Source organism: Protopterus annectens, chromosome 1.part1, assembly GCF_019279795.1.
Source record: "Protopterus annectens isolate FY-2018-M chromosome 1.part1, PAN1.0, whole genome shotgun sequence".
NCBI lineage: Eukaryota > Metazoa > Chordata > Ceratodontiformes > Protopteridae > Protopterus > Protopterus annectens.
The window spans coordinates 174225950-174242670 of record NC_056726.1 but is presented as its reverse complement, the minus strand read 5'-3'; positions in this window follow the sequence as shown (position 1 = coordinate 174242670).

Genomic DNA, 16721 nt, shown 5'->3' with positions numbered 1-16721 from the left:
CTTGCATGACTCTCTTCTTGCAACATGCTGAAAGTAACTGTAATACATACCTGCACAAAAGGCAACTAGCATGTAGTGCCAAGCGGTATCCCAGCTCTCAGAGTCATGTCACCTGAAATTCCATGATAGGAGTTAGCATGGATATAAGTACTTACACTGTCGTACACCTACTGACACTGGACCAAACACTGTTACTTTTGATCCAGGCCAGATAATGCCTACTAACTGTAACAGGAGGAGCCCATTGACTATTACACTATGCAATAGATGTTGGACGTATGTCTCACTCTGCCAACCATGGCCTGACAAGGTGTATGACAATATTAGGCCATCAGGCCTTGCTGGAAACTGTTCATGTCATGTACAGAGTGTTATGTCAGCTCATGGATAGGCAAGCGTCTGACATTCATAGTCTGGGAAGATAGCACTGGGAGACCTATGCCGCAATGATGGCAGTCACCAGTGTAGTTCAGCATCCTCCATTAATGGCATACCCCATCTACCTATTCCTTCTCTACAGTCACAGTCACTGTCAGTGACTTCTGACTGAGTACATTATCAGGTGACTGAATATAGGGAGCTGTCACAGAATCCCATACAGAACCAATGGTTATCCATGATTGCATAAGACACATTCAGTTGTACACTGAGCCACTGACAAAGGCTAATTGCCAACAACTGCACAATACTATCCTGTGGGTAAATCATCCACCCATACAAATTATTGTAGTGTTTGTACACTGAACACAGTTGAGCCATTACACATGGGGTTATGGATACAGACAGTAATTTAGCCTTTGACTCTCACTAGTCGGTAAGATGTGGGGATACATTCACTGTTGTACAACCTATACTAACAGGATTGGGATGTACATCCCAGACCGTCACTGCAATACTGAATGTGGTAATCATCACACCTATCATTGTGTGCAAAGTCACCCTTGCTATGTCACTACACAGGCATAGCATTCACCTATATCAGCCACACAGGTTCCATGGTACACCAGTACACAGTGTACATAACCTCTCCTATGGAGTCCATGTCATGACCGTACATGTGTAGTCTGTCTCCTAAATTCTTTGGAGGAGATGTGTATGGCTCCATACAGGGAGGTGTCAGATCCCACTGTGTACTTCCCATGTATCCATGACAGGACTAACATATGTCTCACCTGTTCTACATGCCTACAACATCACTGTGGTATACATAGTATATACTGGAGAGACAGGTATGCAACACGGATAGTAAGCCGAACATGAAACAGGTCCCCCATGCATGTGAAGCACACATCTGCTGTGACACAGCAGGGGCAGGTTACAAAATGGGATGCAGAACACACCAGTCATAACTGGTATCAAGCAACTCTCTGTAATATACACAGGATATTTGTAGATGGGCCATCTATGTCAGGACAGCTTGTAGATGTGTGTGTTCCCAATACCCTGGTGACACATCAAGGGTAGCAGACCTGTTCACAGATTAGCAATGCATGAGTAAGTTGAATGCTGCCATTATCCTTGTTAGCCTGTTATGCACATATGAACCTATGGTGCCATGCACTTATAGTGCTGTGCCTTGCAGAAGACATACTTGAGCTGTGCTGACATGCCATCATGTGTTGCTTTATTACCGCTGTGTATCCATATGTTATCCCAACAGAGTCTTGAAACAGAAACAGGTCCATGACACACCTGTCACTGTGTAACTATACATCCATTACAACATCATACAACATAAGGTACACAAAAGTATGTGGTGTACTCATGACAAATGCAAGCATACAATATCTGTTGTTAACCACTACATGTGGCATGGCAAAATAACACTGCATTACACATGTACATGTTAACCAATATAGTTACCCTGTGCATCAGACACATTGCTTCATTTCCCTGCATCAAAGGCAAGGCTCACCCAGATGTGGCACAGGTATCATCACTTGCACAGGGTGTTGTGTGAGGGTGAATGAGGCCTAGGCTGACCTAAAAGGTTGACAGCATTTGACAGTGGTGTCTGAGTGTGTGTGTGTACACAGTCAAGCTCAGTGGTAGCTCTACATGTGTTTGTGCTGGACAGCTTTGGACTGTACATGGTAGAGTTGACAGTTCACCATCTCCAGCACCAAACACAGGCACTGGCACCTTCATGCCCAAGGTCAGAAGTGGTGCTAGTAATTGACGGTGACTGCTGTCTGCTTGGACTGTATCCCCCACATGAATGCCCAGGACCATGAGTCTGCCATATCATGCTGTGGAAAGAACACTCCCCTCTGCAGCACCAGATGCACTGCCACTATGGGAGCGTGATTGTGCATGGCCACATGGACTCTTAGCAGATGGAGTTGCTAACCTACATCCACAAGTGTGACACTCAACTACAACCACACATTCCAGCACAGACAATGTGTGGTCCAAGACAAGCACTGTCTCAGCCCACCTTCTGTCCACTGCATCAGTCAACTGATCCAGGGTGCCACCAATTCAGTGGAGGCAGTCACGGATGTCAGACTATGCTGCATCCATAACCTTAAGCATATGCCTGGTGTTCCATTCAGAATGTCTCTGTGCCTCCATGATGGCCTAAAACACGCACCAAGTGACCTGTGGTGTGACACCTGCAACAGGTGGTGGATGGACAGCAGGTATCCTACAAGCACCCCTATCAATTCACCTGTGTGGGACCTCATCAGCTGTCTGGCTATGGTCAGTGTCTACATTCACTGAAGCCATAGTTGCCACACTTTCCTGTTAAATGTCGCCACTCTCTAACTGTCCAGTATCTGTCACCTCTGAGGACTTGGTATGTGTGGGCATACTGTCTGTGTGCAGTGACAATGGAGAAAGAAGATGGCTGTTTAACTCTGGGACAGATTCAGTCACTGACACCCTCACCTGTGCCTCACTGTGGCCACCATCATCATCAGAGTCCACAGAGACACTGACATCAGGGTGTATAGGAGAAATACACCAACCCCTCTGGTCACCTTTGAAAAAATGAAAAAAGCGGTACATTAATACCTGCATTATTGTGCACAAAAAATCCAGCAATACTCATAATAACAAAGACCCACAACTGGATTAGTGGTCAAACATTTTTCTTCTCCACTTTCGTCCAAAGAAGACTTCCTCAGAACAAAATACAGACTCAACTCACAACCTTTATAACAATCACTTCAAGTAAATCAAGTAAAACTTGACCAACAAAATTTACCTTTTGAGGCTCCAGGACCCTTCTTCGTTAAAATTCAAATAGTTTTAATATGCTTAAAGCGCGCTCAGTAACAATACACTTTTCGTCGGAAAATCGTGTAAACCTTCTTCAGAAGCAAAAAGACAATGCTTAACATAAGCACGAAGTTTAAATACTCAAAATATTCCCAGATACACCAATCCCCTCCATTAATTAAGGTAGTAAGTGATGGATTTCACCTGGTGTTTGTTGTCGTAATTGCCTTGCCTTTCAGGCGCTGCTTCACAAACAACAACAAGTTTATATTCTTACAGGGTCCTAGTGTTTCTTACCAGTTTCTGGGATTTAAGGCATTTAAACAATAAACAACGAACAAGCCCTATGTATAAACAAAACATATCCAGGGTTGATTCCCCTATAAATAGACATGTATTGTTATGCATAAAAAATATATGTAGCTTAAAAGATATATATATTAAAAATATGCCAAAATTACTGTAAAAACACATCCGTGCAAATTCAAGCAGATTCAGTCACTGTTTAAACTAACTTAGTATCTGCGTGGAGAAACTCAATAGTGAGTACTCAAGTCATCAGTACCGGAAATAGCCCATGTAAATGTAATGTATTTTAAAGTTTACAGTAAATGTTAAAATGTTGCAGTGTTAGAATATTGGTAGGTGTCCCATTTTTAGGGGTAACCTCCTACAAAGGGAAGTGCCTCAACAGTAGTGCCCTTCCTAATATTTAGTATTCCAATACTGCCATTCATTTCTCATTCTCTACGAACCTCCCTTGGCAGCTGTTAATTGTAGTGAAGTAGTCACTTCACATAGCTACAGGTATAGCGGCTGTATTTTCAAAGGGTAATTCTCATATTGCATGTTAAAATTCAAGTGTATAGTTAAGTATACATATGGTATTCCCCGTTTAAATAAATAAATAAATAAGGCCCACGGACAGTCGATGGGCACCAAACCTTGTGCTTTACATTGTTGTACTATAACGTTCTAGTACTGACCCTGTAAGAATATAAACTTGTTGTTGTTTGTGAAGCAGCGCCTGAAAGGCAAGGCAATTACGACAACAAACACCAGGTGAAATCCATCACTTACTACCTTAATTAATGGAGGGGATTGGTGTATCTGGGAATATTTTGAGTATTTAAACTTCGTGCTTATGTTAAGCATTGTCTTTTTGCTTCTGAAGAAGTCGGTTTACGATTTTCCGACGAAAAGTGTATTGTTACTGAGCGCGCTTTAAGCATATTAAAACTATTTGAATTTTAACGAAGAAGGGTCCTGGAGCCTCAATTGCATTTACTGGCTGGTTGTTTTGAATATTTCAAAGTTTACCTTTTAATTAATCAATATGAAACTATACTTGGTAAAGCAACACATAAAAACACAGTACACCTGTCTTAACAGATATAGTGAAATACACGTTTCACTGCCTAATTTTTTTCCTGTCAACCATTTTTTGTTTTTTAAAAATAATTTTAGAGTTATTGCTTCATTTAAACCAGGAGGCTTATTTGCTTTTGACTGTCACTGCCAAAGTATTTCATTTTTTTCACTATCCTATCCTTTAGCCTTCTTGCTGATTTGCCTATGTAAAATGCTGAACGTGCAACGCAAGTTGCAAGATATACTATATTAATAGTATTACAGGTTGCAAAGCAGCTAAATTTAGACTTCATGTTTGTTACAGGGTGAATGAATTGTATACTTTTATTAATAACATCACAGCAACAGCAATTGTGACAAGGAATTGTACCATTTTTACTTGAAATATTCCTATCCGATATTATATACATCTCTTTATAACATAATGTTTGCTTTAAACTAGGACAATTGCAATAGGAAGAACTAGGAACATCAGCAATCAAAAGGTACAACTCTGGTAATGATTTTAAAATATGCCAATTATTATTTATAAACGTCTTTATAGCCACTGTGATTCTATTAAATGTTGTTACATATCATAATTTATCATTTTTACTTTGCATGATCCCTGTTTTGCACATGTCTTTAACGGTATAACTAAATGACAGTGTATGCGTACGGCCAGGTTAAACACTGATGGTAACCAAATCTATCAACAATTAAATGAACTGAAGCAATAATTCATTATGAGAGGTTACAATGAAATGGATTAAGATAGAGAAATTAATGATGTATTAAGGTTAAGACAGATGACCACTAAATTATATTTTGGAGCAAGATCCACCAGTGAAATGATTGGAGAAAGGATTATGCAAGTTGCACCCTTTGATTGGTGATGTTTCTAGTTTTTCCTATTGCAATTGTCCAAGTTTAAAGCAAAATGATCTTATAAAGATATGTATATAATATCGGATAGGAATCTTTCAAGTAAAAATGGTACAATTCCTTGTCACAGTTGTTGTTACTGTGATCTTATTAATAAAATTATAGAATTTGTTCATCCCGTACCAAACAAGAATTTTAAATTTAGCTGCTTTGCAACATGTAATACTATTAATATAGTATATCTTGCAACTTGCATTGCATATACAGCATTTTACATAGGCAAATCAACAAGAAGGCTAAAGGATAGGATAGTGGAACATAGATCTGATATCAGAAGAAATGTTAATACAAATTCATTAGCTAAGCATAATAATGTTGATCATAGATTGAGTTTTAGAGCGATAGAGAAAGTTTTTAAAAATTTGAGGAGAGGCGATACTAATAATAAGTTGGAAATCAAAGAATATGAATGGATTATTCGGCTATGCACTGATACATTTCCAGGTTTAAATCAGATAGTGTCACTGAAACCAGTATTGAAAAATAAGCAAATGTGCTTGCATTAAAAGCATTTCTCTTTAAAAAGTTTTAATTACCAGTTTTTAATTGATTGTCAATTATTTATGACTGTGTGTGGTTAGTATATAAGCAGGTTATTTGTCAGTTTTTATTCACCGATGAAGGGTTGTTATACCTGAAAGCTTTGATGAATTAAACTACTTTTGTTTAATTGTGCTATCAAGTTTGTTTTTGCTTTATAGTGGCTGCAATTTTTATGAATTGTGAATTTACTCTGCACCTTGATTTTTTTGAGTATTTCCCTTTGTCACAACATCTGTTATTATGTCTTTGGCTTTCTAGTGGTGTACTATTGCACCATAGACCAAGGTACACTCTCATTTTTTCCATTACTTCTTAATCAACTTTGTGAGGCACGGTGTGTAGCGCAGCTCCACTGAAACATGCTTAATGATTGCAACTGGCAATTACTAGGTTTTATTTAAACCACCTGTGTTAATTAAGAGTTGTGTAGTGTGGCAGGATAATGCAGTGGTCTGCAGATGCAATGGTCTTGGGTTCGAAATATGCGTCAGGTGTTTAATTTGTAAGTGGGTATTACAAGTTTAAAAACACATATAATCAATATAAATCTATTTAGCTGAGCTTAGCGAAGCTGTGCGATGTGGCACTTCACTCAGCACCACGCTAAAAAATATAAAGAAAAGAAAAATGGGGAGATAGGAAAGTGGTGAAATAGGTGGCAAGCAGGAGGAAAACATAGTGAAAGGCAGTAGGGATGTACAGGAAGGGTGTAGGAAAGAATCATACTTATCCATTTCTTGTACAGCAACAACTGTGCACTTTGACAGAATTTGTACATGACTTTGAACTCTCAACCCTAGAGAGAGAGGTGAGGACAACATAACTGCATTGTCAAGCCAGTTGGACCAAATGTCATGTGTCCGGTGGACATCTATGCAAAATGGAGAGCTATGTATGTGGCAGTTTTTTTGTGGGACAGGTGCCCATTTTTTTTTAGGTGAGACTGGAATCTTGGGGAAGGGACATAGGTATGTGGAGGAGAGGTAAGCTGAGTAGGTGAGGATGCATTTGCAGACAGACAAGACAGCAAACAGGGGTGGTGTGTGACACATGAGGGGGTGAACACCTTGGATACAGAGGGTGTTGTGGAATCCAGGTCCCATGTGCCTCCAGATGGCAGCAGAATGACTCACATCCCCACCCATTGGACTGCTGGCACTGCTCCTTCACTGCCATGGGGGTGGTAGTGCTGGAGGCTGGGCACCAGGGTGAGGGTGCCACACCAGATCAGCTAGCATGCTGGGGCCCGGTGCTATGGCCAGTTGAGTGAAGGTAGGTGGATCAGCTGGAACTGGTGTGCCTTGATGTGCTGTGGTAAATGAGGTATAGCAATAAGTTATGGTTAGGAATAACCAAACCATTGTTAGTATTATCAGAATGGAACATCATTTTAATTAATCTAAATGCATATTAATGTATATTATGTGTAACACAACAGTAAATAACATAACAGTCAGTATGTTAACAGCATGCCAGTGAGAAGTAAACCATAAGGCCAACAAAACAGTTAGTTTAACAAAATATGTTAATATTGAATCAAAATAATACATAACAATAATACATCACATTTTGCAAAATTATAAATAACAATAATGAATAACAGAAGATAAGGGGTGGGAAGAGAGAGACAGAGAAACAATTCATTACTGACAATGCAGACTATATCCCCAAAAACACTGATTATAAATACTCTACAGGTGTGTAGTGTCAGTTTTTAGTACAGTGACTACAATTCTCCTATAGTTGATGTAGCGCATACATACCTCTCAAGCTGTTAGCATAGGTCAGAATGGGATAAACAATAACAAATGCAGGTACACAACTACACAGAACACTTTCACATAATGTGGACTTCTACAACTACCAAGGTGTACTGTAATGTGGATTTGGTAATAAATTTCATTCCAGGTAATTATTTTTCTGGTAATCCTATGACAGATGGATTAGGCAATTATAATTACATTGCATGAAATTGTGACACTTGAGAGCATGTTTGTATATAGTACATAAACTAGACATCTCTCATGCTTTAGTAGGCAGGCATGGGAATAGAACCCAATAACTGTGACTGCAAAAATGTAACATTGACTGTAGCAGCTTATTACAAACATGCAAGGAATGCAGCCATTCTGGGAATATACAGACAGATGTATTTAGGAATCAACACTGCTGCTTAATACTTTATTGGTATTGCTGACAAGTTGTCTGTGAAATGTTATCACATTCACATCTGCTCATATCATGTGCTATCTTAACCATATACCATTTGCTGATAGAGTGGGAGAAAAAGGCAGCATTATGTGACTGGATTTGTTTTGCATTCCAGAACTATTACAGTGCTATACTTGACTGCAGTGACAGTAGAACACACATGCATGAAATACAGCTATACTGAATTTATTAAAACACATTTCTGTAGGACTCAACATTGCTGCTTAACACTTTATTGGTATCGCTGATAAATGTCTGTGAAGTCCACACAATATCTGCCCATAGAGTGAGCTACCTCACCCATATACCTTTATTATCCGAAGTAGGAGGAACATAGAGCATTATGTGACTGATACTGGCTTGGAGACTGTCCTGGACCATACTATGAGTTAAACAATGCAGTTTATAGGTCATTAGTTTAGTATCCTACAGCTATTACAGTCTTACACTTGACTGCAGCAACCTTATCATAGACCAGCAATGCATACAGCTCTACTGCCATGGTTATGACAGCACAATCCTGCTGTACACCATTTTGCTTACTGTTATTGGTATTGTTTATTGTTTATTGCAATACAGCTGCTATTTTTCATTTATTGCACAACTCTAATTCCCCATTTATTGCACTACAGTTTTTATTGTGTATACTTTTTTGCAGTAAATGCTTTTCTCTTTCTTGCTTATTCACTACAGTTAGCATAATAAATCTATACATACCACACTGACAGTGCAATCTAGACAGGTGCCCAGAATGGAACTCGACATTGCGAGTCCACTCAGCTGCAGCTGTTGGGAGAGAAGCACACCATTATGCACACCAGTTTTGCAGACATTCAGCTTGCATATTGGTAAAAAAAGTAGAAAAAATACTTACATATTTGTGGGGCATTCCCAGCTCTGGATTCTTGGACTCAGGTGACCAAGTTTCTCCACTTTCTCTTCTCTCAGGTCATCATAATAGTGATGACACTGCTCTCCTTGTAGGGGTGTGCCATTAACACTTGTGAGTTTCCTGGCCAACAGGTCCCAGGCCCCTCCACCTTACACTCTGAGTCATGGAAACCACCCTGCAGATGCCTGGGTTCATGATTTTTTACTAGGAGCCCAACAAAGACCCTGGACTCCTGAACACCCCATCTCTGCAGCCAAAAGTGTGCACCTGCACCACCACCACCTGCCATATCACCAGTTGATCAGACTCCAAAGATTGTTTCAGAATTCCCACTTATTGTGCCTAATATAGACTGTTTTCTCACCCTTACGTGTCACTGAGCAACATTCAAAAAAAGTGCCATATTGCTTAGCATCACACAAACCAGATAAGCAGAGCTAAGGTAGGTGGATCAGCCGGAACTGGCCTACCTTGATGTGCTGTGGTAATGAAAACTCATGCAACCGAGGTTCTAGCTAAGTGTAGCACCACACTAACAAAAGTAGCCATTAGCATGTTTAAACAGTGTTCAGTGCAGCGCAGCAGTGCCATATTTCACAAATTTGTTTTTAGAATTAAACATACATAAAGAATTAAATTACAGACATCTTATCACTGCTATGTACTTGAACTCAGGACCTACTAAGCATTACACTGTATCTCTACCAATTTAGCTACTTGGATATTATGAAAATTAGTATACCTCCACATATATCACTGGGCTACCTGTTAGCATTGCTAAACAGCGCTGCACAAAATGCAAATGTGCTTAAGTAGACCCAGACATAAATAATTAATTACATCTGTTTTCTATTTTAGATGTCTAGCAACTATCAGCTATGTATGGATGAGCACCTCTCAGCTCTGCAGCACTCCATGCAATGCCGCACAAACAGCAATTAAAAAAAAAAGAAAAAAAAAAAGAAAACACTTAAAATAAGAAAAAATACATATTTATGATAATTAATGGCATCCAGTTTCTATTTTTAGATGTCTGGCAGATGTCAGCTGTCTATATGTGAGCACAGATTGGCACTGCTGTGCTCCTTGCTGCTCTGCCCAAACATACAAAAAAAGGAAAAAAATTAAAATAAAATATTACACATTTGACAATTCACAGCATTTCAATAGTAGCAGGAAGCAGTACAGGGAGCATCACCTTGTATGCATCCACAGCCACAGGTAGCCTCTATACTTCTCCCTACACAGATTCAGTATCTCTGTTCCTATGCTGTCCCTCAACAGTAAGCCATCATTAATAAGTATGGCTGTGTATATGGATACATTCCATGTAGGCCCTACATGGATTTTATTAAATCATGGGGTAAGAGTTTTAAAGAGGTATGACCAATTAACTGAGTCAAAAGCCTTATCTAAATCAAGACTAATGATAGAAAGTTTTTGTTATTTTTATTTGCATAGTATATTAATGTATGCTTTCTTATTATATTATCCTGCACTTGTCTATTTAAGATAAACTCAGTTTGATTATTGATAATTAGTTTAGGTATAAGTAGATTAATTCTGTTAGTTAAAATGGATATGAACAGGGTGGTCTGTGCTATTGGACGGCAGGACTGCAGCCCCCTCCAGCTGTAAAAGAAAGAAGAAAGACACCAAAAGACCAAAAGAAAGAAAAAAAGAAACGAAAAAAAAACCCCAAAAATTGCAGACCTTTGCACATGTGCACTTACGGCATTTCCGACATCCAGACTGCTGCTGAAACAGTCCAGAGCATGCGCAGAGCTCTGGACTGATTCAGCAGCAGTCTGGATTAGAATCACAGCAGTCAAGAGCATCACAGAAGTCTATGCAGTTAGTTACAATTGCATGGACTGTAAAAAGATCAGACTGCAAGAAGGAAGGACTCACAGCAAAAAAGAAAACAGGCACAAGCACGCAGCTGAGAACACACTGTAAAAGCAAAGGAACCACAGTAGATAATCCATGAAGAATTTAGGTAATTGTTTTTTTTGTTATTTTGAATTGTGGAATTGATTTATTCTGATGAAGGTCTTGATTCTGCAGGGACAAAAGCTTTGTGGATCCGTTTCTTAATAAACATTCTTCGTGGATTACCTACTGTTGTTCCTGTGTGTTCACAGCTCCGTGCTTGTGCCTGTTTTCTTTTTTGCAAAGGAAGGATTCACAGCGGGATCAGTGACATCACGTGGGAGCAAGTAAAATATGGAGCTGTACAGCAACAGAAGGCCCTGTACCCATGCAATGAAGTATAGTACAAGCAAGTGTGTGTGTGTGAAATGCCCCAGTTGCTGTATACTGGTGGCTAGAGAGAACACATGGCTTGAACCCTGTATGTTGGTTGTATGTGGCAAGGGCCTGAATTCCCTACCCACCACCATTTGCAAAAAATTTGCAGATTTTTGCCTCATATTTGTTCTGTTCTGTTCCTCATAAAATCTGTGGTTTCTGTATTTTTGTTACCTTGCATAGTCAGTAGTATAGTGGTGCATTGGTAGCATTGTTGTCTGACAGCTACAGGTTCTCTGATTTGATTCTTGGCTGGGGTGCCTTCTGTGTGGAGTCTGCATGTTTTCTCATCTTACAAAGACATATGTCTAGAGTGTTTCTCCATAGGCCTCTGCTGAAAACTGGCTTTTGTTCCAAGTCAGACTTTCCTGGTTAACAAATGTTAAATAACTAAAAATAACAGGCATTTGAATTTCAGATTTTGTATTCTTCAGAAAGTACATGGTAACACAAAACCTTTTATTCTAGCAATTTTCTAAGTTTATAACATGGGTATTTGACAGTTGTCCCTATTTTATGGGACTGTATTCCCCAATTATTGGCTTCATCCAGGTTTTTTGTGCTAAGGTTGAGAGCTATGGTGAGAACTGAATTCACTGAATATGTTTGGGGGCTGTATTCCCCCATTACTGGCTTTGATTGTGTTTTTGCTAAGAGGTTGAGAGCTATGGTGAGAACTGAATTCATTGAATATGTTTGGGGGCTGTATTCCCCCATTATTGGCTTTATTCAGGTGTTTTGTGCTAAGAGGTTGACAGCTATGGTGAGAACTGAATTCACTAAATGGTACCATTTAAGTTTCAGTCTTAATTTTTTCTCAAAACAGATGAGTTGACATAGTGATATGTTGCTTTAACTACCTTGCATAGAGTCCTGGGTTCAAGCCTTGGCAGTGAAATGTATGGCGGTAACACAGCACTTTATTCTAGTAACTTTCCAACATTATACAAGCAATGTTTAAAATGTGTCCCTGGTTTTTAGGCTTTTGTCCCCCTCCCCAATAAATTTTGGCTTTTCCAGAAAGGCCCCATAATTTTGGGGAAATTCAATAACACATTTTTTTTTTTTTAAAAAAAGGTAAATTTGTTTTTTTGGGTTTTTATAACTCTTAATTGTTGTCATTATTCATTACATGTAATTCACCACCTTTCCTCCACATGTCACTAGTTTTAGGAGGGAAGAGAGGCAGAGTTAGAAACCGAGTTGAAATCTGGGACATCCCTGGAAATCGGGGACAGTTCAGAGGTATGGTCCCTATTTGTTCCCCCAATGGTTTATGTCCTGTCCAGTGGATGTGCGTTTAGGGGTTGAGAGATATGGGCGTCAGCTATGCCCATTTGGGAATATTACTTACATCCTCGGAGCGGTCCTAATACGACTGCACCAGCCAATACCTGCACGTCTAGGCCCATAATTGCATACCCATAGTTCCCCCAGTTGCCACTCCTCTATAGCACTCATCCTTACTGTGGGTGCAGGTGGGGTATAAACACACCACTACACACTGCCCACTCTCCCCGTGTCGGGACACATGTCGTACGTTGTGTTGACCCATGGGTTATCAGGCTTGCACAACCTACTGGTCCGTGTACATCTACAGGCTGGTTTGATAAGTCATTACCGGGACTGCCTCCAATCATTAATTTTTGGTGTTCCACAAGGGACATCGATGTCTATGTTTCAAGATTAGACCTGGCAGTTCTCTCCCACTGGTAGTATCCTGCCAGTGGTCTGGGAAGCAGTGGTGTGTTTACCTTTATTGTGTGTCTGCATGTCTCACCAGCCTAGCTGGGGTCATGGGGAGGTTGATGCTACTTGTTACACGTTTGCTTATTGGACCCCTCACCCCCATATGCACGGCCTGTGAACATATGTTACTCGTAACTGCTGTATCATATCCTTGCTATATACATGTGTATATTTACAGTCACATATATATATCTCACAACATATGGGTCTATGGGTGTCTGCATATGTATATATTTATATGTGGGTATGTATCTGTATTCTGTCACTGTATGTATACATTTGTACTACGGAGAGGGAGAGGCTTATCTTTATGTCACTATGGGTAGATATACACACACATACCTCTACATATATACGTCTACATTTGGTTATTCCGTTCCTTGCCATCTAGATTACACTTTGCTGCAGTGGGACTCATAGTGGGTGTGGCTGCTCATTGGGCGACGCCTCTGCCCAATGAAATCATTCGCTTGCATCCCTAGGGCTGTCCATTTAGGCCCACATCAGCCAACACCTGCACACCTAGACCCATAAGTAGCTACCCATAGTTCCCTCACCCGCACCTCCTCAAGAGAGCCCATCCTTACTCTGGGTCCTGGTATGTTCTGGACACACCACTACACACTGCCCACTCTCCACTTCACTGGACCCATTTCATACAATTGTCTCGGCCAATGGGTCATCAGGGTTTCCCACCCTTGTATTCCGAGTATGTATACACTGCAGCCAGAATGGTCAGTCTATCACCTTCTTTTGGTCTTGGCAATTTTTGGGGTGTCCCACAAGGGACGCTCCAGTCTGTGTTCCAAGATTAGAATTCACGGGTGCACTGTGTACCCCCTGGTTGTATCGTGCCTGTGGTCTGGGGAGCAGTGGACTCTTTACATTATTTGTGTGTATGTTTCCCATGTCCAGCTGGGGGGGGTGGAAGATCATGCTATGGGTTTCATGTTTCTTGCTTGGGCCCCTCACTTCCATTGGCATAGTCTGTGAACATATGTCATTCTTTTGTGCTGTTTCCTATCATAGCTATATATCTTTGTATATCTATGCACACACACACACACACACACACACACACACACACACACACACACACACACACACATATACACAGACACATACACACGCACACACACACACACACACACACACACACACACACACACACACACACACACACACACACACACACACACACAAACACACACATATATATATATGTGTGTGTCTGTAAAGCAATACATACCCCGCGCAAACGCACTTACACATGCTTACTGGAGTTTATATATGCTTGACCTGCTTACTAGTGCCTTATTCATTATGACACTGACACTTTACTCCAGTTATCTTTTAATTGATATTTTGCAGGTTATACAGCAGGCAGATGTCTCAATTTGTTCATGTATGGCTTACTGATGGTAAATGGTGTGTGATACATTGGGATTCAGTACGGGAATGTCTGTTCGTTAGGGGGTTGCTCTAACCAATACACTATTGCTGTGCTGCTTCATTTGCATATATACCCATATACCCATGGGTCCTGGTTCCCTAAACACACACCCCAACTCCTCCCTAACACTGCTGTCATTCATTCTCCAGTCGGATTCATGGTGTATCTACACTACTACACATTGGCCACTCCCAACTCCTATAGACCCATCCCATCAGTTGACTCACTCCACGTATCCTCAGAACTCCCATACATTTAGTTCACAAACATTGGTGACATGAGCGACTAAAAGAATAGCATTTGCAATTTTTGGGTTGCCCCACATGGGACACGCATGTGTTTATGTCAAGATTAAACTCTATACTTCATTACATCCTTACTCCCGTTAACATGACACTATAATAAATTAATATGTATGACTATGTGGTAACACACACGTTACACATGAAAGCCTAATTATGTACGTGTTTGGCGTATTTCTTTTACAAACAGACCGACTTAGCAATTGGCGCTGCCATAGCAGGCAGATCACAGAAATGATTCCATGTGTGGGAAAGTCTTCAAATTTGATTATTTTCAGCACAGCACTGACTTCGGACATTGTACACACTTCTGCGTTTTAGCAGTTTCGTCCTGTCCCTCTTCTGCACAACTTATTATTCTATCTACTGTCAAGGTTTGTAAGGGCACATTTATGTTATTTATGTCTGCAAATGGAATGAATGTGTTACAGAGAATGTACTTCTACATATTGATGTCTGCATGTGTGTGTATGCATATATACCTATAATGAACTCGCTGACCTCCATGGGGCGGTCGAATTAGAACCAGCCCATCCAACCCTGGCATGCCTGGCTCCATAATTTCATACCCATAGTTCCTCCACCCCACCCGTGTTCAAAATACATGCATGCCATCCATTGTCCACTTGTTATCGCAGCCATGACACACCTGCACACATTGCCCTCTCCCGAGTGTTAGGGGACCTACATGTATGTTGTCCCAACCCATGTATTCTCAGGCTCTCCCATCATTTAGTCCTTGAACATACCTGCCCTTGCTTGTGTAATGGTCTGAAGGCCAAATGGTCTTTCAATTTTTGTGTAGTCCCACCAGGGACTACCCTCTGTGTGTAAAGTAGACTTAGCAAATCAACAGTGTTACTCCCACTGGTAATATCCTGCTTGTGGTGCGAGTAGCAGTGCTTTGCTCACTCCTGCCCAGCTGGATATGACATACGCTGACATCCCTATATAATACTGGGGTGGCTGTTGATTCCCTTCTCATTCCTTTGGCATGCTTTATTGTTACATCGTTCTTTCTTCATATATATATATATATATATATATATATATATATATATATATATATATATATATTATATATCTGTAATACTTATATACAGATATATATGTATATATATATATATATATATATATATATATATATATATATATATATATATATCTGTATATACTTATATACATTTCCTATGCTGGGCACTGCTTAGACCCGCTCAAGTGCACTCAGACCTGCTTACTGGTACTTATATGTGTTTACTGCTGCTTATTTGTGCTTACACCTGCTTACTAGTACCTTATTCATTATGACAGTGCCACTTTGCTTGAATTATATTTAAGTTAAATATCTCATGCGATACTCTTATGTCGGTTTTACGGCAAAACGACATTCATTCTACATGGAAAAATGATATGTGCTATTGTTGGGCTCGAACCGTGAATGCCTGTTTGATAGGCGGATGCTCTAAACACTACACTATTGACATTTACATTGACTCTGCATGTTCTTCTCTATTTGAATGAATATGATGTGTAAGCTACACTCAGCGGAGGGCAGCGACGTGCAGACATGCTGCGCTTTGCTTACACCTTCAATATTGCTACAATTCGAATGTATAATAGGGACACGGGGACAGGGAATCTAATTGTGACAGTTCTAGGGACAGGGCTCTACATTCCACTATGTGCTTGTGTGTTTACTTCTTAGATTTTATTTCACTGTTCATGGACACTCTTGTGTGCT